This window comes from Tamandua tetradactyla, chromosome 1 (assembly GCF_023851605.1).
Source record: "Tamandua tetradactyla isolate mTamTet1 chromosome 1, mTamTet1.pri, whole genome shotgun sequence".
NCBI lineage: Eukaryota > Metazoa > Chordata > Mammalia > Pilosa > Myrmecophagidae > Tamandua > Tamandua tetradactyla.
The window spans coordinates 141,982,541-142,003,705 of record NC_135327.1 but is presented as its reverse complement, the minus strand read 5'-3'; the positions used below and the strand labels follow the sequence as shown (position 1 = coordinate 142,003,705).

At 33.6% G+C, this 21,165-nt stretch overlaps 1 protein-coding gene across 9 annotated transcripts in view; it reads left to right on the top strand.

The window, feature by feature from the left end:
• Positions 1-21,165, top strand: part of RELN (reelin) — a 530,878-nt gene that overhangs the window by 171,933 nt on the left and 337,780 nt on the right. Inside the window, exon 2 of one of the 9 annotated variants that reach the window (XM_077159104.1) lies at positions 10,594-10,647. The exons of 7 other annotated variants lie outside the window; for them this stretch is intronic. The gene's annotated coding sequence lies outside the window, so the exon portion shown is untranslated. Of the gene's footprint in view, positions 1-10,593; positions 10,648-20,913; positions 21,046-21,165 lie in introns of those variants that run through there. One more of the 9 variants, XM_077159130.1, reaches the window with a different exon arrangement.

Here is a 21,165-nt window from a genome sequence, read left to right as displayed (position 1 = left end):
ATTGCATTAGAAAAGCCAGTAACATTATCATGAGTAACATTACCATGAGCACTGGCATTAATAAATTATATTTAATACCCCTTTAATACAAAATTTTAAAGTAAAGTTTTCTGAATATAAGAATTTTTGTGTTCAAGTTATTGCATTTTTTTCTTTATTCCTAAGAGTTATGTTGTTAGATGCTAGTGGATAACTTATTCTATTTCCAAGACTATGGAACTCTGAAAATTCTGCTCAATTTTTGTATTCTTGATAGTAATTCACATATATTTATATCTAGAAATTTTAATCTAGAGCTGGCAATTGAATTGAGACAGCATCTAATTCTGTAATTTCATTTTAGTATAGCCAATGTGTAATACAAGGTCTGTGATTTTAAAGCCCAGTTATTAAATTCCTCTTTGAAAATCCCGTGATAAGAATTAATGGAACATTTGAACGGAGATCCAAGAAAATTATATTTTGTGCTGCATGTGCCTTTCCCCAGTAGCGTAGGTGGCATGTTGTCTGAATAAACCACATTTTATTGGTAAGCCACTTAGCCACACAGTCATTTGGGTCATTTGTTTATTGCCTTTCTTATTAAAAATAACCAAGTTAGAAACGAAGCAGAGTGAAGGGTATAGGAATAAAATTTCTGGCTGTACTGGTACAGATATGTAAAATGAGTCAGTGATTAAAATTATTTTAATCATTACTTTTATGCCGCCTATTGTTAAAATTTATATTTGAAATAATTTCACTAGAGATCGACTCAGTATCCAGCTTTTATAACAGTGTAATATCTTAATTTTTACACCAGCCTTGATCTCTGGTGAACCTCAAGTTGAAAGAGGCATTTAATTATCCAGACTTTTTGGATGTAAATTTAAAAAATCCAAGAGCAAAGGGGGGCATGAAAAGAAAAGAAGGAGGGGAGGAGAGAGGGAAGGAAGGAAAAAATAAAAGAAGGAAGGAAAGAAGAAAAGAAAGAAGGAAAGAAGAAGATCTCAAGTCATCTAACCCCTAAAGTTAGTGAGAAACTACCAGGGAAAAAAAGGGGAGTAAAGTAATAACTACAACATTAATGATAATATTTTTGAAAATATAATATCCCAGGCAGTGTTCTAGATAGTTTATGTCTTTGAATCCATTTTACCCTCTCAGCAATTCTCTGAGGTAGGAACTATTATTATTTCCAATTAACAGAAGAGGAAATTGAAGTACAGAGATGTTAATTAATTTGCCTAAGGTAACTCTTCTCAGAAGCCTTGCATTCAGAAGGCAGTCAACTTCAAAGGAGGTGGCTTTTACTCCTACACAATTATTTTCTCTAAAATCATCATGTTTATTTGATTATGGTAAAATACCCACTAGATTGAGATAAGGAAAGTTAGAGTTTGCAGTGTGGTGTCAGAATTCCTCCAACTTTTAAAAATGGGCAACATGTGTTTCCTATCTTCATTTTGAAATCTTTCTCTATATAGAATATTGTAATATATAATTAATTCAAATGTCAAGTGACACCACTTTAAAATTTTTAAATGTGAAGAACACATTGGACTAATGAATGAAGCATATTCTTGATATGTATGATGTATGTTTATTCTTTGGATATTGATGGTATCCCCATTCCTTGTCACAAAGGGTCTCTGTCTAAGGAATGTGTGAATGAGAGGCAGAATTCATCACCAGTAGATTTAGGTTTAACTGCTTGGATAGAGATGCTGGCAAAATATTAGAATAAGAATGGAACATTAAAGGAAAGCCATATAGGGCGGGCCAGAGTGGCTCAGCTGGCTGAGTTCTTGTCTGCATGCCGGAGTCCTGGGTTTGATTCCCAGTGCCTACCCATGCAAAAAAAAAAAGAAAGAAAAAAAAAGGGTTAAAGGAAAGCCATATATGTGTCTAAATTAGTGATGATTTAACCATAAGTAAATGTCCTCAAAATTGAGAGCAGAGTGAACCAAGCAATTTTCTGTTTAAGCTACAGTAAATAAAGAATGAACTCAAGTCAGCAGAACAGACACTGGTGAGCATTTGATATCTTAAAGGAAGTGAGTGGACCTTTTTTATTTTAAGTACTAGATAAAAAGGTCTAGAGGGATTTTTTTTTAAGTGTACTAAATAAGAATATTTTAAAAATCATTAAAAAATTTGAAGACAGTAGCAATTTCTGAATATCTGATAGGCTTCGAATAATACTAATGGAGAGATTTGAAGTGATGCCTTGAGTTTATCAGAGATGGTTTAAGTTTTGATGAGCGTCATTCTCGTCTGTCTGGAGGATTCCTTAAGAACCATAATGTGGCTGTACATTTACTTCCATCCATCAGAAGAAAACTTCACAAATGTATTTGCCTTGTTACTTAAATATTTTAAATAAGATATGGAATTTCCCCATAGGAGTGTTTATGGGAACACGTTCAAATTTATAGATAAGGATACCAACAATTGATATATACAAACATTATTTTACTTTCTAGATTATATATCATAGTGAAATAAATTACTTCTAATGTAAGTCTGAAATGATCATATCCATGACATTAGATAAAACCGGGTATGCTAGTTTCCAAAGGAGGAATTTCAACTGTCACATGAGCCACAATCTGTTTTTTTTCCTAGTGGTCTAGGTTTATTTTTTAATAGATGTTTCCAAACTTGAGACATTATCTCAGTGCTGCTCAAAGACATACCTCTAAACAGCAGGGAAATAAAAAAGTATCTGCCCTTAAAGGTGAAGAACTAGAAGCCTAATCAATATTTTCACTTCTCCATAGGCCCATGGTTTCATCACAGTTAAATACCCAATTAGGCTTAGACAGGGAAACAATGTTTGGGGACTCACATGTGTTCTTATTTATCAGTGCTTTGGCAAATGAGATCAGAATGCTTCCTGCGGATTTAATTTTAGTGTGTGGTAAAGTGTTGAGATAAAATAGGTCTATAAATTTCTAGAAAGGTTTGAAGAAATTATTTTTGTTATATTATCTTTCTGACATTTTTTTTTATTTAACAAATTTTCAAAAGGCAAAACTAGCCCCTTCATTTTTCTCTCTCTCCTGTTCTCCCTGCCTGTTTTCTTCTTCATCTAAGAAGTCCCACTGCAAACAGCAGTGGTTATGTTAGAGCAATCTTTTGGTGTCCCACTATAATAACTTTTCTTTGCATCAAAATCATAAGACCTTCAGAGAAATGGAACTGCTTTACAATGAGAAATTTTTCTATTTCAGGAATGAAATATTTTTAGTTAGGATCCAAAGATGAACTTGCCTCTATGGAATTGTATCCCACAGTAAATTGTGATTGTGGATTTTTTTTTTAAATCTCTGCCTTTTTCTTTTTATACAGAAATATTAGTTTTTCCTAGTAAGTTTAAAAATGAGAGAAAAAAACAAAACTCTGGGGCCAAACCAACCCCGTCACTTATTCCCCTCCCTCCATATAATGTGAGAACTTGTGGAATAAACCCAGCCTGGAATCCATGGGATGCTTATTACAGGCTTGTGGTTTAGACAAGATTACTACTGAACTTGCACTTCTAGCTTGAAATCACATGGAACATTTGTGAAAGCAAGAAACAAAAATAAAAACAAAAGCAAGGTCAGTAAACGTAAAAGCTATATGTGCCACTATTATTTGCAGTTCTCTAAATTTAACAGAATTTCCTAAATATGATATGAGCAGTGATTTGGGTTTTCTATCACTAGAATTGATCAATCCAGTTTTAGAAGTCCTGAATATGAAATTATTTTTCTTCTTCAAACTGCCTACAAAATTATAAATGATGACAAAAATGGCTGGCAAACAGGTGGATAAGTGTTTTTTATGGCAACAGTAACTCCATGGTTTGCCAGTATCCTTCACTTAGGTAATATATACTAGCAGCAGGATATTATTCAGCTCTGCTTTGGGTAAAATCTTTCTGAATATTAAGCTATTATTACAAATACGAAATGAAGACTATTATATTTAAGTGCTTCTTCCAAATAAGAATTTGTTGAGATCTTATTTTGTCCTCTAAGACTTATTTGGAAATACATGCATATATACACATACGCATGCATAATACATACATATGTACATATAAATATATAAACATATATGAATACATCAATATATACATATACCCATATACACATATATGTAAATCCCGGTTTAGATCCTAGGACTGGGTCTGGATCTATGTGGGGTCTAAAGCTGTAGACATGAGCCCCTACAAAGACAGTAGGAGATGAGGAAGGGGAGGGAGCTGGACCTGGTCTCTGCATGATGACTGAGGCCTCAGTGTTATCCAAGTCTGTGTGGGAAAGCAGCAAAGAAGCTTGTCAAGGTGACTAGAAATTTTGGTGAGGAGAAGTCATTTATGAGAAACTAAAACAATGAGTCAGGAGCCTGATTTTATACAGTTAACCTGGTGCAGAGCGATATGTTAAGAAAATAACACGTAGTAGGTATTTCAGATAGAGAGAACAGAGGGAATGAGAAAGAGTATATTTCAAGAGATAATAGTGGAAAATTTTCTAGAAGTAAGAAAGATGTGAGACCTTTTAATGTAAATGAGATAAATAAAATAAATCAGTACTAACATAGATCATGGTGAAACTTCAGAGTATCAAAGACAGATAAAATCTCAGAGACAACCAAAGAGAAGACAGATTATTTGTAAAAGTTAGTTTGGCAGATGCATCTCATTATCGGCAGAAGTGCCAGAAGATAAAGCAACAGGATCTTCAAAGTAGTGAAGGAAAATAATTGTCATCCTAGAATTCTATACCTAAATAAATAAAAAAAATAATTTTTCAATATGAAAATAAAACAAATACATGTTCAAATAAATAAAGCTGAAGACTTTTTACTGTACATAAACTACTTTACTTCAGATTATTAAAGGATGCACTAATGAAAAAAACAAACCCAGAAGAAATGTGTATAATGCAGAAAAAAGGTGGTTTGATGCAATAATTAATGATAAGTAATTAAATTATTAAGCATGTTAGAAATGCTAAATAAGCATTGAATATGCAAATATATTTAAGTTTAAAATTTATACCAATAACTACTTTCAGATAGAATTTAAAGGCCAAGTGGAACGAAAATACCAAATAACATCAGTGTAGAAGTTGAGGAGAGTAGAGAAACCAGTATTAAAGTTTTATCATGTCCTCAAGTTGTTTTGGAAGATGGGTGTATAGGCTTAGTTAAGGATGATTGCTAAAACTATAATATAAAGAACAGAAATAAAAATATAACTTACAAAATAGGGGAGGGGTAGGGCAAAAATTAAAGAAAACCCAACAGAAAAAGAAAAAAGTGGCTAATTTAAAAGCATAAAAATAAAACAGTAATGTAAGATAATATAAATGTCTCAATATATCAGTAATTATAATAAATATAAATAGATTAAACTCATCAGTTAAAGGCCTGTGATTTTCAGAAAGCAACTTCAAAAATCCAGCAATAGATTACTTCCAGGAGAGAAACCTAAACATATTGGCACACAAAAAAATAAAAGTTAAGAGATGGAAAAAGACATACCAGGCAATTCTAGTCAAGCGAAAGTTGGTTACCACTGTATTAATATCAGACAAAATAAACTTAAAAATATGAATGATATTAGAGATATAAGGTGTAATGACCATAGAACACATTACCTAAGCATATAGACAAAGCTGAAAGAAACATGCAAAATTGAAAATTGCTTTTGGGGTGGCAGGATACTGAGTATGTTTTTTAAATATTTAGATTGTGATTAATGTTATAAAATTATTTGGGCAAAAATTCTTTAAAAATTATTTGTTGAATGGATGAGTGAATGCATGCATGCAATAATGAAAAAATGAATGAAAACACGAATGTGCAGAAAGTTGTGTTAGAACATTAAGACTTTTACTGTGCTATTTAGACCTCCAAGATCACTGGCTTTATTTCAGAACATTTTAGGTGTTCCGGAAATACAAATTTGGCCCTTTAACAAAACTTTCTTGATAACTTAAAATTCTGATTTGCAGGAGATTTTCTTCTAATAATTCAATTGACATTGCATAAATTCCTCTTCTAAATAGTAATTCTGAAGGCTAAGAAATGCTGGAATACAAATATTTCCATTATTATGAAGTTAAATGATATTTTTTCCTATTTTGAATGTTATTTTGACTGCAATAAATTTTAAAGGCTACTATTTATGATAGCATTTTAAAAATTGAATGACCCAAGTCCATGTAAAACTTTACTGTTAAGAAATTTTTTAAAAATTAAAATGTAATTTAATTAATGTAATTTAAGGAAAGAAAAAACATTAAATAACATTTTCTGGGATTTTAAGATTAGCCTCTTTAAAATTAAATCAGTGTACATTCAGAAGTTGTCTTAAGTAGTGTCAAGAAATAAATATTGAAGAAAATTAATAAAACATGATTAATAAAAAATACCTCCGTTTTAGCCCTTCACAATTTTGAGGTCAGGATTTGGTAACCTGCAATGATAAGTCCTAAACTGGAAACAAAAATGTGTTAGTTAAATCTCCTACATTTGTCTCCATCATTAGTATTTATAGAAGGGATTATGAATAATATGAGCACATTAGGTATCTGGGCTGACATATATTTCAAAGAGCAATGTCCTATAATTTTTCATGAAAGATAAATAGTCGAAGTACTTCTAATTAAAAATGTCCACTGTAGTTGCAAAGGAGCTAAAATGGTAGGTCCCTTAATCAACCCCTGGTTTTAACTTAAGCAAAGATACTGAAAGTGTGGCTATAAAGCTAAGCCACATAAGCCGTTCTTCTAAATCTGCGTGCATTAGTGCTCAGATTTGAGATGGCATCCTTATTTGCTAAGTGCAAAGATGGTTACAAAAGAGCTTTTCTCACTTTAAGGATTAAAGCTAAAGCATTCTTTAATTTTGGTTACTGCCCAGCTCATCTCAGCACCATAATAGTTTTCTGGCTCAAAACCAAAAAGTAGCAATATAGTACTTACATGTCTATGGATCAAAATTAGATGAAAAATTGCTGTTTCTCATCTCCAAAGCTTTTTGCTGCACATTTTATAACCCTCAAGATGCCTTTTGTAATATGTGATAACAGAGCCAACTGCAGCATCTGCCTGGAAAGAGATTACTTTAATTATGGACTCAATGTCCTATTTTCTGCAAGTGATCCCCAGAGATAGGCTTCCTACCGGAGGAGAGGTGCTAAGATGCACATTAAAGCCTATATGTCAACCATGAAGAGGTGGGTAAAGTGAGACAAGGACACCCATAAACTGCCTTCATTTGCCTAGTCAGTGATGTAATGAAGAGTCTGTAGTGATAGGTTTTTAATTATTCTAGCAGCTGTTGTTATGGACTTCTGATAGTAAGAGCAATAAAAGTGAAACCTTAGACAAGTCTGTGTAAGAAACATGACTATTTTTAAAAAGGTTTGGTAAAACACACTTCTTTTTAAAATTTCCCTTCCAAAATTGAAAAATATATATGCTTTGTAAATAACTTGCTATAATAATATTAGAAAATAGAGCTGAGTGGTTTTCTTGTCAACCCCAGTTCTGGATAATACACCGAGTATCTCCTTATTAAGAATTCACTTCCCAGTTGGTATTAATAGGGCTACTAATAACAGATTTCAGTTAAGAATCATTGTGGATATCTTGTGTATTTTTGTGTGATAATTTAACATTGATCATGTGTTATTAATGGACACAAAACAAATTACCTTGTTCTTACTAATTACAGAATTTGACTCCTTGGTGAATAAATGTTTTTTGAGGATGAGTGTGTGATTTAAAAAAAAACAACTTGAAATGTACTAACATAGGATATTTGCTTTTAATCTGATTTTTTAAAAAATGTGAGCATATTTTGCATATTTAAAAATATAGGGATTATAGAAGAGAAATGAGAATTAATTTTAAACTTCAAAAGAGGAATTTAAGGGATTAAGCTTGAAACCACTTTATGTGGAGGTGGGGAAGATGGGTGAAAATACCAAGTTTGAAGTATTTTAACAGCTATGTATTCACAATTTTCTAGTTCAAAGGAGGTGCTATTATTTTTATACTTTGATAAAGAAATATAAATAAATGTATCAGTGCATTTTCAATGGTAGCAGTTAAATGTAAAAATTAATATGAAATGTTTGATTTTCAATTTTAAAATTCAAAGCTATAAAATTTCATCAATATGTTGAAATGGACAGTTTTACAGGGATTTTTTATTGCATAGCTTTTAGATAAACAACTTAATCAGTATTATTGGTACATAACCAGAACTTTTAAATGAAAGAAAAGGCTATTTATTTTGCTTAAAGAATTTGGATATTAGGAATTAAAATAATATATGGAATTGTGGGAAAATAGAAACCTATTAGTAGAAGCTGAAAGCATAAACTATAGCAACTCATAAGTGCAAGGGAAATAGTTACTGATTTTTAAAATTTTAAAAATTTTAAAATTTTATATTTTGTTTTTGTAACACAGGTTACTTTAATTCATACAGTGGGCCTCAAGTATATTGTGTAATCAAATATTCCACAAATAAATAGCTAAGAAAGATTTCTAAATGTCATGATGCGATGACCTCTTCAAAGTTCAAAGGAAATCAGAGTTCGCTCTCAAAAAGTATTCTGTGGTTTTATATTTAATCCAAGGGTTGTGTCTGGAATGAATAATTTTTCTTCTTCCAACTCTTTGTTTTAGACATTGTGTATTTTCTGAATTTGTAAAAGTTGTGTTTTATGTTTGGAACAGAATGTAGCCATGCTTTAATTTGGATTTTAGAACTTAATGTAATAACAAATATATACTACAAATAGACTTCGCTTTTTGTGTTAAACTAAATGCATTAAATAAATATTACTTCTTTTTAAATGAGTTTTAAAATCATTTTATTTTCTGATTATGAAAGCAATGTTATTTATTGAGTGAAAACAATTCAAATTATAGCTAAGAAATATCTGTGTATATACAAACACACATTTTCTCTCTTTCTCTCCCCTTCCCCCCATCCACATACACACACGCACACATGTGAATATTTACCACTAACACGGAAGTAAGGGACATATTTCTCCAGACATATGTATGTTCACTTTTTTCCTACAAGATTGGGGTTCTGCCATACATTCTATTTTTTAATCTGGCTTTATTTTCAACCAAGCACTACATTATAAACATTTTTCCCAATAAATATCTATCTGCAACATCACCTGGATAGTATTTTATTATATGGCTGTTCCATAATACATTGAACCAATACCTTATTTATGGACAGTTTACTTGTTTCCAGTATACTATTGTAATGGCTTTGTGATGCACAACCTTATGACTCCTGATCCTTGCACACTCCTAATTATGGAAATATGTTAATTTATGATTAAATATGGTTAATTATGAAGTTAGGTTGATGAAAATGAAAAGCTAAGGTATATGCATAAAACCATGTCGTGATTTTTGTACTTAGGCTAGCATCATGTAGACTTTCAACTTCTAATAGTAATAGTCATGTATAATAATTTTGATAATTATTCATAGATTGAGATAAAAGTCAGCTTCCTAACCATTGTGGTAGTTATCTACTCATTACTTCAATTAAGAAAATATTGTCTTGCATTTGCAATTTTTTTCTGTTTCATTGTTGAATTTCAATAAATGACTTTAAATGTCTGTTTTTTAAGGCATACTCATTCAGTTGAACAAAATACATTTACCCCCTTTTTAAAGCTCCCTGGAATGCATAGCCATGCAAACTAACTCGTCAGTAGTGAGTGAGTTACTTAGTATGATGCTTTTGTTTTAAAAAATATCTTTATTATATAATTTAAATGTAACATTGCCTGTTTTTCTTTTAGTAAGGAAAACTAGAGAGTATATAAAATTCTCTAGTGACTGAGAGTTGGCTTTATTATATTTATTATTTAGAAAGTAAATATTCACTTTCTAAATTCCTAATTATTTAATGATTATAAATCCATAATCGGGCCTTTAAAATTGTTATGGGCAATGACATACACATATTTTTATTTTACTCTGTTAATCAGTGCTACTTTATTATAGCATTATTTTTGTCTATCTATATTCTATTTAGTCTTAACTGGGAAAACGAATTCTTAATATAAATATCCTTAAGCTTTTCCCAAGGAAAATCATACAGATGTGTTCTTAGATGCCATGGCTTATTGTACAAATCTGAACATGATTAGTACCATTTTAACCAGCTAGAAGAAACTTTAAACTAAAGCATTTTTTCACCTGAAGAGTTCTGTTTTTGCTGTATTAAAGGCAGGGAATTACCTCAAATAGAGACAGCCTGGTCGCATATTTAGAACCTTGGCATGCTGCTTGAATATTCTGTTGCCCTTGGTCTCATTCCATTGATTTATAAATCAACTAGAAGTGAGAAATCACAGAGAAATGGTGAAGTTTATGGATGGCACTCACTAGCCTTTTCCAGAGAGCGAAATGCTAACTTGAAGTGAATAAATTGCATTGTAAACATGAGTGAGCAGAAGAGTGGCAAAGTTGTTATCAATTTTTGACAAAAGTAATGAAAGGTAAGCAAGGAAAAGTAATCTGGGCTGTTATTACAAAATAATGGTCTGTGTCTTAACAGGTCCATTCCAAGAGGGAGACCCTAGGAGCAGTTATGGACTGTGTCTTGAAATCGGTCAGTGTTTATCATCCCCCCCAAATTCCGGGAAGCCTCTCAAAGGCTCCTAGAAAGAGAACAGAGAATGTTGCTCTCACAGGCAACGGCCATTAGAACAGTGGTTGCTACTTAGATGAAATTACTTCTTGTAGAGTCTATATTATATCAGTCCTAGAGGAAAGACCTTGGAAAGTGTGTACGTCTGAGTGTGTGTGTGTGTGTGTGTGTGTGTGTGTGTGCTTGTGTGTGTCCAGAAAGAAAAGGCTCTCGATGACCATTATAAATCATGTTGTTTACTATTGGGAGATAACTTCCTGCAAATCAATCTTTTTAATATTTGTATGCAAATTAAAAGATGATTTGAATTTTCTTGATTTTTTTAATGCAACAAAACCAGCCATAAAGGCTATATTCTTGTTTTGCTAATTTTAAATTGGAAAAAAATGAAGATAAAACTCTAGAATGCACAGAAGTACCCTTTCTTTATTAGCGGAGTTGACATATAACATTTTAACTCACAGGACATTATATATGATTAAACTTATGCAAAATAAGTGTTTTATTCTTAGTAACGATTTATTCAGGGATTTAAATTCCAAGTACCTTTCAAATACATTTTTGTTGTTTAAAATCCATTTACACAGAATTTTTCAGCACAGTAGTGGTGGGGATGGACATGGCCATAGGCCATTAGTATCTTTAAAAAAATGCTTTTTTCTTATGGAAATTTTCAAAGTAACATACTTTAATGTACCCAATTTAAAAAGTATTTGGTGATATCCTTTGCTTTCCACAAGGAAGCAATATGAATTAGAAATAGGAAAGATCAGCAGGCATTCCTCACCAGAGAGCAAATGGGTAAGCTACTAACCAACTCATGCAAAGCTCCTTGTAGAAGGGCAATGTTTTGGGAATGTCATGGGGATGAGTAGAATTCAGTAATACTAGGTGCTCTGATTTCTACCTTGATCCAAGTTAGCCCAGTGAACACTGTTGTAGACTCAGCACTTTGTGCCAGAATAATCTTGACCGAATTATACTTTAATATTTAGCATTCTGATTTTATTGAAGATGGCTGTATGTACCACTCAGATGAACTCTGATTTTGCATTTGTTGCAAAAATGAAAAATCTCATTGAAGATGTTATCCATTTCAGTGGTATCTCATAATACATGCACGTAACTTATGAGGCTATCATATGTGCTTGAGCATTGAGTGAAGAAGGGAAATCATTTAAATGATGTTAGGTAAACAACTGTGAAATAATATTTGCATATGTTCTATTCACTACAAACTGATTCACTTACTTTCATGGACAAATCTTTTCAGTATATAGAATTGCTTTAACATATAGACAGCTGAAATTTGACAATGGGAGATCATACAGCTAAAATTCCAACATATCTCTGTATTATTTTAAACATTGCCAAATTTCTCTCTAAACTTTCTTCTATCCCTGATTGCCTTTGTAACTGGCCATTTCTCTGGACAGTCAATGATGTATAATTTAACTTTGATGATGCTGCCATTTTTAAATATTGCCAAGTAGATATATTGATAACAGCTTTAAATATTGCCAAGTAGATATATTGATAACAGCAAAGGTCGGTTGGCATAGCATAACTTCGGGTTCCAATGATAGCTAGAAAGACCTAAATTCTCATTAAAGAAGAGGACTCTAAGGCCCAGAGAGGTTAATTCAGCATCACTAGAGCCAGGTGGTGACGGGCTATAGTAGAATCCAAGGGCTCTAACTTCCCGTTCACACCATGCCTACCTTACTGTTCATTGGTCTTTGGCATCCAAGGGCATTGCATGCTGAGCTCCACTCTTCTGCTCTCCATCTTTGTTTCATACATTAATAATGCAGTCATAACACTGAAGCATAACACTTAACACCATACTGATCCTTGATTACTGATCAAAATGGGGATGTTTCATTTGGATTTATTATCTGTATAGACTGGATTTTCTGGAACAGGCTTATTTTCAGGTCACTGCATTCTTTCCAATGAGGGCATTCTTGAATGTATAGAACTGAATTCAATTTTATTTTCATCCTTTTATAAGTCAGTCTGAAAAAATTTCCAAATCAAAACAAATCTTTGTCATAGTATCCATCTTTATTTTTGTTTCAGAATATATATTTCCTAAATGTCCCTCCATATGCCATACACTATACTAGACTCTTACCACATTCTTATTTAATCTTCGCAACAATGTCATGAAGTAAGCAGTATTTTTATTCTCATGTTTACACATGAGGAAACTGAGGCATAGAGCATTTAAATAGCTTTCTCATTATACAGTTAGTTTATATATGCTAGTAAGATTCAAGATTACAACTCAGGGTTAGCCTGGGCAAATTTGGTCCTTTAATCAATGCTCTTCCAATGACCACACAAAGTTAATTGTCATGCTATATAAAGGTAGAAGAAGAAACCAAGAAAATAGAGGAAACTCTTACTTAAAAAAATATTATGGTTTAGGATATACTTATATGCAAAATTGAATGTGAATGGTTAATTAAAAATTGATTAATGAGTAATGTTTGGTTTGAGTGTTTAGGTAAGCCACTATTGGAGGAAAATAAAACTTTAAATAAAAGAGTACATCATCTTCTGAGCCATTTAAGGCGTCAAACTGGCATACACACTAATCATTATGAGGAAAAATAGAGAAAAGGAAGATGACAGAAATATAGAGAAAGGAGAGCCTCAAGATTTCCTCCTTTTCTTGAAGACCTTCTTCCTGATATAACATTACTTGAACCCAAAGTTTAAAATTTTCTTGTTGTACTTCTGGCATAGCCTTTTCTGGAAGAAATTTAGAAGGAAAATCTCATTTTCCAACCAATCCAAATAATGGGGCATTATTATATAGTGCTGACTTTTTAAAATGATGTGTGTCCTCTCTCTAACATGTGTAAAATGAAAGTAGTCACATCGACTTGTTAAACTTTGATGTCATTGGCTTATCTGCCTCAGTCTATCCATCTGAAGGTAAAGATTTATTTTTATTTTATTATTAAGCCTTTTCCTGAGTTAATTAAGAGAAAATCATGAAGAATTGCTTTAGTGTATGTTACCTTGCTGCTCTTGAGTACCAGGAACTTCAGAGTCACAAAGCATTAGTGCTTGGCTCTATCTTTCTTCAGTTCCTGTGCAGTTGTTCTGAGAAAGATAAAATTGACAAGGATGTATAATAAGGGAAAAAAATCTGGCCTGAGAATCATAGAGGATAATTGGCCATGTGTTAAGCAAGAGAAAGCGTTTCCAGTGACCTGCCAGGGAGACTAATGTCACATCTGCACTTTACATCCTCATAATTGACCTGAAACAGAGGGAGAACAAGTTAATTAAATTCTCAGATGATGTTAAATGGGGAGGTGTTTGTTACAAAATATCAGTGAGGACCAAGAGAGAATTCAAAAGGTCCCTAGAGAATGTTAGAGATGGGCAGGAAATAACAACAACAAAGTTTCAGTTTAAAAGTGCAAACTAATATATCTAGAGAGGAAGTAATTTTAAACACTGTTATTAGATAAGCTAGAATGAGAATACCATAATGATAAAAGAGGCCTAAGGTGATAATAAGCAGACAATTTGATAGAAGCTTGAAATGTAATATAGTTAAAATACTACTGTATTTAGGACCATTGCATTCAGATTCTGCAAAAAGGATCAGATAAAAACTTGATGAGACTTCATTTTGAGTTTCTTGATTACGGATTGACTCAAGGAAGACATAAATATAAATAAAGGAAAGCGATAAGAAAAAGAAAGGATTAGTCTTTGTCTTTGAGTCACCACTTTTCAGTTAAGTTGCTGTTCCAACCGTTCCCATTAAAATTTTCATTGCTTACCTGTGAAGAAGAGTAAATCTGGAAATGAATTTGCTTGAAAGACTGCTCAGCCAGCCAGGTGGTAGAAAGCAGGGGTCTGAGTAGAGGCTGCAGGACGGGCAGAAAAGCAAGATTCTGGGCAGCCTTAGGGTCTTGGGTCCGGGGAGAAAGGTGGTTAGGGGGTGCTGGCTGGATGGTGAATGATGGGGAAGGATAAGGTCAGTGGCAGCCACTTGAAGGAAAATGTTTTCTGTTTCACAAAAAAGAAAACAAAGTAGCTGTAGCTACCTTTAGCTATGTTCTACAAGGCAAAAACATTTGAGTAAGTAGCCTCATTTTCACCAGCTGATTCTTTACAGAAATGCTATTAGTTTATTCAAGGGCTTTGTGACAGGACATTTTATGATTCACTGAATAGATTTATAATTTGGGCACACAGAAAATTCCATCACACAATTCCTGAAGTGTGTTTCCCTCTGGATGAAAGAAGTTTGGGAGCTCAATTTAAAAAAATCTGCATTGGTTTCTATTTGCCAAGGGAAAGCTACACTGAATTAATTCTACCCAATGAATTTTGCCCTTATAAAGTTGTTTTAATGCCAAACATTGCCTGTTTGGAATATTGTATCAGAGGCATTTATTTACAGTCTGGTACATATGTAGTTTGAGCTTCTTAGCATAACTTACAGTGAATTAATGACTTGTTATTTATTGCTTAACCAATCTGCAGAAGTGATTTATCGGACCATGCTAGGCACTGGCGGTTACCTTGCAGTCTCTGTGCTGGCTGTCTCATCAATATCATTAAATGAATTCACAGTGACACAGCTCTGCTACTGTAGTATTTGATATGAGGGATAACTGGACATAAATCAGGACTTATGTTTAATTCATGAGATGTACCAATCTCTCATGTAGGCATGAGTTAGGTTAGGAGATGTCACAAATGTGTTTTACAGTATCTCTTGTGATTAAACCCAAGCCTGACTATAAGACTTTATGTCCCAGGTGAAAATAATAGGTGGTTCTACGCTATGCCATTTTTCAAATAAATGCATTTTTTTAAATTTAGGTATGATTGGTTTCTATTGTTGCCCAACAAGTGGGATATATTTTAGAAAGTAACACTGAGAGAGACGGAAGAAAGAACAGTTATTTCAAGATTGTATTTTTTGTATTTTCTTTCAGTGGTTAAACATATGAATCAATAATTAAAATTTATTTTTTATAAATCTTATTTTGTGTAAGGTTTTTAAAATTAGGCCAATTGAACATTAATGCTGAATTAAATTAATTTTTATTTTAATGTTTAACTCATTGTGGGAAAATAGGCCTGGGTTATCTTTCCTTGTTAGTTCAGTCCACACAAAGAAGAAAATATTATGACAATGTACAGTGAGGAAACTCAGTACCTTGCTTGCTTGGAAGTAAACAACTATACAGAAAAAGAAGTCAGATATACTTATAAGCCAATTTCTTAAAAAGTGAGAGGAAAAACTAAGCTCTTCTAGAGTCAAGAGAATTTTTTTGTTGGCATTTTTGTTATCATTGCTACAATGACCAATAATTATTCTTTGAACCAGACACTGTGTGCATACTCTGTAATCCAGGTAGAAGATGTGAGGTTTTTTCCCTGGAGGAAAGGGTAATCTGACTCCAGCATTGCAGCGACCAGTGCCACTGGGATAATAGCAAGATTGCCAGATTGTAGAGCCTCTGCACTGGTCTGCTGTGTAGCCCTGTGATTATCTCTGCCGACTGCCACAAAGAAAGGATGTGACATGTTTCTGCCAAAAAAAATAATTCCAACATGTGTAAGAAACAGACACGGCTGTACCTACCCTCCCTCTTCCTCTGGTTCCAGTTGATTAGACCTAGCATTAGGTCGTGATTATTTTAGGGCCTACTTATTTGGTCCTTGCTCTGAAAGGAAGATAGATGAGCTATGGCATTCAAGGCTGGAGTGACAAAAGGATGAAAGGAAATGACATTACTTAGTAGTGTAATAAGTAATTGATTTCATAACGCTTGGGACAAAGGGCAGAATAAATGCACACATGAGAGCAGAGGATGCCCCAAGTAGGTCAGCAGAAGGGAAGGAAAGTTAGCATCCAAGCATTAGGAAACACAGTGGCTTGGAGAGTTAAAAAAAAACAAGTGACTAAAGAAGGGCAGGCATAACAGCAGGATAATTGCAATGGTTCCTTTTCGTATGAATTGTGAAATTAAGAATGTATTAAAAGTAGAGAATTTCAGTAATAACAATCAAGAAATATGCTTTCTGGAACTTGTGCCATTTGGGAATAAATCCCACTGCCCGTAAGAGAAAACCTGACTTTTAGTGATTTAAAAAAATTCAAGTCTGTCTCACTTACACAGGAAGTCATTAGTGTCACTCGTCCCCTGCTGTGTGTGCTTCTGATGCTCATGGTTGCAAGAGCCCTCTTGGGGCTGATTTTTTTCAGATTTTTTCTCTCTATCCCTAAATAACATGCTTATTTGGTCAGTTCTTAGTTTTCTTATTTTAGACTTTAGCTAAGTCACATTTCACAATGGCTGATTGGATGGCTGAATTGTAATTTTGATTGGATCCCATATATAGTTGAGCCATATAGTGTACTATGATTTCTTTTACTTTCCTGCCCAATTTGTAAATTTTCCCTGGAGTTAGTAATTGCCTTGCTTTTTCATTTGCTTCCTTTTATAGCATCTGTGTTTTCCCTGCTTATGTCAGCCTTCTCTCAATACATTTAAAACCTTTAGGTTTGCCATCAGTTTCAGCCTTTTGAAGAAGCTTCTCCTGAAGCCTCCAGACTTCTTCCAATCTGGATTGGCTCCTCTCTTGATCTGCTGCACAGCTGGTACCCTGAGGTCTCTCTCTCTGTCACTCTCCTACTTCGGGTTTTCAGTGCCCTTTATTTCACATATTCCCCCTTCCTATTATACTGCCCTTTTCTGCTTTTTTCTTTGTTTATTTTTAAAAGAGAGTATTCTCTAGTAGTTTTCTTGAGTAGAAATGTGTTTTGACACTTTGTTAGAAATGTTTTAACTCCACCCTCATGTTTGATAGTTTAATATGTAAATGAATTCTAGGTTAGCAATATGTTTTCCCTCAGAACTGGAAGTCAATGTTCCACTGTCTTCTATCTTCCATGTTGCTTGAGTAGACCAAGGTGATTCCGATTTTTGACCCTTTCTATGAAAACTTTTTGTTCTTTACAAAATTTGTAGGATCTTCTCTTTGATCTCAGGAATCTTCATAATGCTATACATTGGTATGGTTCGGTTTTTGCGATCCATTGTGCTAGAGACCTAGTAAGCCCTTCTAAATGCAAACATATGTTCTTCATGTTTGGGAGACTTCACTGAATTATGTTATTGTGAATTTATTCCAATCCCTGCACCATATTCTCTTTTCTCCTCTTCCTAGACTGCCTCTTTCAAGAAATTAGACTTTCTAGACAGGTCCTCTGGTTTCCTTTTGCTATTATTTTCTAGGTCTTTTTCTTTGTGCTCTACTTTCTGAATCATTTCCTTAGCTTTATCTTCTAAATCCTTTATTGTTCTTTCAGCTCTGCTATAATATTTAAAATTTTCAACTATTTATTTTCTCTGATTATTTTGATTTATGTAGAAGTACTTTAGAGAACCATTTTTTTTTTTTTTGCACCCATATGTAGCCTCTGCTTTCTGTAAGTGGCTTTTTTTTCTGCCTGTTTGGGCTGTTTTCCACAGAAGAGAAGTTCCTCCAAAGTGCAGGGATTGTTGACTGTAGGACAATAAAAAACAACCTGGAATCTCTGCATGTGTTTGTTTATGGGCGATGGCTGTTGATAGTTGTCTTCACTATAGATTGATCAAGTGGATTAATTCCCTGAAGAATCTCAGATTTCAGTATCTATAGGTTTTTTTTCTCTTGGGCCAGTTGGAGTTTCCTAAAAAGTCTTTCCAATCTGTTGAAGGAGGGTATCAACTTAGTTCCCAGCCTTCTGGAAACCAAGAAGAGGAAGAAAGTGTGGGGGTGAAGATGGGGGAATGCAGGGGTGGGGGTTGTCTAGATGTTTGGTACATACACTTTCACTTTTCCTTGTTTTCAGCATGGTGCCCATCCTCATTTGTGCCTGGTGTCTCAGGAGAATAATACCCATTCTTCAACTGGTATGAAAATAGAACTGGGGAGAAGTTCTAGGTTATCTAACTGCTTCTTAAATAAACTTCTGACTGATAGTTTCTATTTTCAGTCTCATCTTCTTCTTCTCTTCTAAGGGTATCTAGTGACATGAACTTCTCTGTCTCATTCCGTTTACCCCACTGCTGGCCTGGGATTCAGTGCTTTTTTGTGTATGCTAGATCAGTTACAATTCATCCATCTGCTTTCAAGTTTCCCAGATTTTGATGATGTTCTCTCTCCTTTTCTTTACTCTAGGGTTTATGCCTCTTAAAAAGAGGTAAAGAGGTTTCAGGAAGGAGTGAAATTTAATGTTTCCCTTCAAACGTACACCATCTTTAAAACTTGGCGAACTCTCGGTTAACATTTGAAACTCGGTTTAGGTGCTTCCTATCAGTTTCCTCGTTCAGATTAGGAGCCTTTTTTGTGCCGCCATTGCGTTTGCCACATTGCACTATCACTATCAATTCACAGACTCTTGTGAGGTCCTTGACTTGAAAGCTGCAAAATAATACACAATAATTGTCTTGTCTTCCTATCTCCAGTGCTTGCATGGAGCCTGTATACCTTAGGTGCCTGGAAGTACTTGTGAAGTGAACAGATGCATATGAATGTTAGGATATTAAGAAAGAGACACTTTTCCTGATTTAGCTTATCCTGAAGAGATTATACTGATTTTTTTTTTTTTGTAAATTTGGTTGTAGCAGGATCAGATTTTAAAACTAAGAAAAAAGATCAATTGATTTTTGTTCTTTTTAAATGGGTGATAATTTATTTTTCAGATTCTCTTGGTGGTTATTTAATTTACAGTTTGTTTTTCTTCTTCCTTAGAATGTGAGAGAGATAATTGTACTTTATGATTGTCTATAAGGGAAGTACTTACAGGAAGTTCTATTTTCCTTTAGTACCAAAGGTAATTACTTTAACCAGTGGACTGTACTGAAGTTACGCCCTGCCCCAATAATTATAGATAGATAACGCAGTTCTCTAGGATTTACCTCACACATTAGTGAAATGTTTGGTACTTTCTCTGTTCTTGAATATATATTGACATATTATGCCCTTCTCACCCTAAAATTAAGCATAACTTTATTCAGTTTTCTCTAAAATTCGTACCTTATTTTCCTCATCAACATTTTTTTCAAGATCAGTTAAAAACTCCCCACTATCATGAAACTTGGATTCCTCCTTGCTTAGCAGTTCAAACTCCATGTTCTCGTCCATATATTTTCCTCTTTTGAGCTAAAAAAATATATATATATATTCTATAAACCATAGTGAGTCAATGTTCATTCCAATGGAATATCTGGTAAATGAGGCCCTTGAAGAAACATTCCATTGTCCCTTCCAGCCCCTCCTTGCTTATCCTACATTTTTCTAGATACTTTTGTGACCTCATCCTGCTTGTCCCTTAAGTAAAAAACAACATTTTGGCTTATACTTCATTTTAAAAGTGCCTAACTTAGCAACCAATTAAAATACACTTCAGTAGGTTAAAAGAGTCTGGGACCTGGGAAAATGTGAACAGTTTTCTATACCTCCAAGATTAAGCCATCATAATACTAATGGCTAATAGAAGAACCCTTAGATTAAAATTCAGATGGCTAGAGGTTGGTTGTAGTATTCATGAGGGAGTTTTTTGCATGTGGTGAGGGAGTCTTGTGAAGGGTGGTGGTGCCACTTCTTCCTCTGACACTCTAAAACATTGTTTTAATATTTAGACCAGAGGAAGAGAACATTGAAAATGGGGTCAGAGTTCAAATATGAATGACAGTTTTATAAATCTGAAGGTTGGAAATGTATACAATTGTCTCCTGTATACTTTCATGCAGGTTTGTGCCCACATGTACACTCTCATGCCATGCCCATTTATATATCCAGAGTTGGTTAGAAAGTCATTGACTCTTGGAGAATTAGATTTAGATTCTGTGTATTATATTGAGTATTTTATCATATGCAAAGCACTTTTATATCTGTTGCCTCATTTGATACGTCAACCCATGAGATAGGGAGACCAGCTACTATTCCCATTTTACAGATGATAATTCTGGGGCTTAAACAGGTTATATGACTTGCTCAAGTTTATTTACCCACCTTGTTAGTGGCAAAAGCAAGAGCAGAATTTAATTTTCTTTTTCCTAGACTATGAGCTGCTTCTTGACATAAATATGTTTTACTTGACCTGAAGGAATATATGTTAGATATCTGATTATCTCTTTTAAAATCCTTTCATGAAAGGCAAAATTCCTGCTAGGCCTTCTGATCAGCAACAATTGCATATCATTCATTTTTCATTTTCTACATTAAAAATACCTTGGCTGGATGTGATGTTTAATAAAAGAATGGAAAGAAAATCCATCAAGGAAAGCTACTCCACACTGAACAATGTGGGCAACGTGTTTTGTAAGTTATGTTCACAAATAACATTTAAGATTTAAAAGTTTAATTTATTATTAAGATATAGCCTATTACTATTTTTATAAATTTCTTAACAATAACATGCATTAGTTCATTAAATGTATC